This window comes from Arachis ipaensis, chromosome B07, assembly GCF_000816755.2.
Source record: "Arachis ipaensis cultivar K30076 chromosome B07, Araip1.1, whole genome shotgun sequence".
In the NCBI taxonomy this organism is placed as follows: Eukaryota; Viridiplantae; Streptophyta; class Magnoliopsida; order Fabales; family Fabaceae; genus Arachis; species Arachis ipaensis.
This window is the reverse complement of record NC_029791.2, coordinates 10,259,392-10,262,468: the sequence shown is the minus strand read 5'-3', so window position 1 is coordinate 10,262,468 and position 3,077 is coordinate 10,259,392.

Genomic DNA, 3,077 nt, shown 5'->3' with positions numbered 1-3,077 from the left:
GGATTTAATATTCAAAATTTAAAATTTAATATTTAGAATTCAAAATTTATCATAAAAGGATAATTTTAAAAAATAACTAATATTAATTGAAAAATAATTGATTTCTTAGTTAAATTCATATTTTTTTATTTTTTATCTGACAACAACAACAACAACAAAGCATTATCTTATTAGGTGGAGTCGGCTACATGAATTAAACGATGCTATTGTACTTTATCATGTATCATGTCTACAAAGAGACCGTTCACATGTAGATCTCGTTTGACTATCTTATGAATGGTATTCTTAGGTCTTCCTTTGCTGCCTTTTGTCCCTTATCCAAATAAAGAGAAAAAATAACAATAATTGAATTGAATTACATATATTATCCATTGTCCATAAAATGCTACAAAGCATAATAATTGGCAAAATAAAATAATGATCATTTAAAATATATTGTCAGTTATGCAATCTTCCAAGAAACATGTTACTCTTACTCTTTAGAGTTAAAAATGGTGAGAACTGAGAAATTCTCTTCATTGTTTTTTTTTTGTGACTAAAATTCTCTTCATTGTTTGTAATGACAAAACTATATTATAACATTAAAAATACAAATAACATGAAAATAGGTCTTGGTATAGTTTCTCATTATAATAATATTAAATGGTAAAATTTAATTTAGTTATGTAAGTATAGGTTTTTTGTATTATTAATCATATATTGTTTTGAACTGAATTAGTTATATAATATTGTTATACGTAATGATAAAGCTAAATATTACAAGAGTTAAATGTTTATATAATTGGAATATTAAATGTTAATAATTGGAATAAATTCAATATTTTAATATACTTTTATATTAGTTAGTTAAACAAAACTTAGTGATATATTTTATGGTGTAAGACTTAATGATTGAAAGAGAAAAAAAAATTTAGAGAGGCTACACAAGCGTGTGGGGATTCATAGGAACACAAAGTGCCAAAGCAATAATAGCAAAACTCTTTTTTAATATTAATAATGTTTGCTTCAGGAAAAGCTAAATACGCAATTACTTTCAAAAAGGAGAAAAAAAAAACAAAAACAAAAAGGGGACCTCTTATTGGCTTATATTATATAGAAACTGGAAAGCACTCTTTTGGATAGAGCTTTCATATTATTTTATCATCACTCCATAAATTAAAAGAGATATATTTCATAACAAATAATGATATTTTAACCATCAATCTTATATTTTGAAGTTCATAAATTTAATCTCTATAAAGATGAAAAGTTAAATTATCGTATCAATATTTAACACACAAAAAGAATGTTTAATTATCAGTATTATTAATGACTGTATCAAATATATTTATTAAGAAAAAAATTGATTTTGGTATAGATATACATAGTGCCTTTATATCGTACAAAAAAAAGATTTTACTAACATACTCAAATATTTATTTAAATATGTTTTATATTATTAAAATAAAATTTTAAGCATAAAATAAAATTTTAAGATTATTTTATTAGTTTCGTCGCGTGTTATCAACACAGTATAATTCTTTACATGACGTTTGAAAAAGAACATTTAACAAGTAACAATTTCAAATGTAAACACCTTCCATTAACAAAATTAATCAATATTTGTGGTTTGAAAATTACGTCATTCATTTATCACCAATTATCATGTCCACATGAGTAATGACAAATGCATGTTGACAAGGCGTAACATGCTGTGTTGACTTAATTTTTTCTAACCAATTTAAATAAATTTATCATAAGAATTATTGCAACTATTGAAAGTTGTTTATTGGCTAATTTTTTTTTATATGAGGTTGACATGTGAGTTAGGATGAATTATGAAGTATTAGAGGAATATACATTATTGTGATGGTGTTCAATATTTTATTTTAGTAAAAAAATTGGACCGTTTGATTTCATTATAGAGAGAGACACACACAAATTGGATGGTCCGATTTATGTGGAGCAGAATTTTGTAGCTACTGAAATCGAACTTAAAATTTTTTGGACAGATAATTTTTTTTTGAAACTAATCGAACGATTCGATTAACATTATGAAAAAAATTTAAAATGTCAGAAAGCAGTTGGATCGTCTGATTTACTTATTGTTATATATATACATAAAGATCATTTAGAGAATTCCCTACTAGTTTTTCTTCTTCGTCTATTTCAAAAAACTAAGAAGTAATGTTGTTCTTCTTTTCTGGTTCTTCTTCTTCTTCATTCTTCCAAAAAAATAATAGTAAGATTGAGAGTGTTTAGCATACGTATATTATTATGGATGATAGAGTTATTTTAAAAATATATTGTTATGGACAGATTTTATTACAAACGTATGAAGGAGTTCAATTTAATTTGTATGTGAAAATTCGTTAGATGTTGTTATTCTGTACACATTGTCGTTTGAGGAATTAAAAGGTGTGATTTGTGAGAAAATAAATCGTCAAATATCTAGAAGAGTATCGTGTATTTTGTACAGGTATCCTTTATCCGTGTTTGGTGGATTCGTTCAATTTCAAACCAAATACGTGACGGATGGAGCGAGCATGCATGAAATGTTTTCAATGTATATTGAAAATTGCCATCGAATATCGTGCATCGAGCTGTATATTGAGTTCGAACAATTTGAAATGGACTGAAATATTGAATTGAAAGATTATAATAGTGATAGCAAGGAGGAATTTAAAAGTAATTATAAAATCGTTGGTCCGGGTGAAGACGAAGACGAAGCTGACGGCACTATGACTGTAGATGTGACGGAGGTCGCAAATACACCGGCAAACCAACAACCGCTTTAGGAGTCTTCTTTCATGTGGTCGTTGGATTTTGAGACTATGCATGCACTTAAATTTTTTCAATATATGAATGCAGGTATGTAAAAAAAGATAATTATGTGATAGTTTGGAATAATAGATCAATAAGATCAAAAGAATAAAATATGTGATTTGTGAATTATAATTTGTGTAACATGCATTTGATTATTTTATTAGTTAATAGTTTTTCGTATGGATTATATTTACTTAGTTCTTCATGTAGATAAAATATTAATATTTTAAATGCAACACAAATAAACGAAAAAAATTCAGTAGAATAATTAG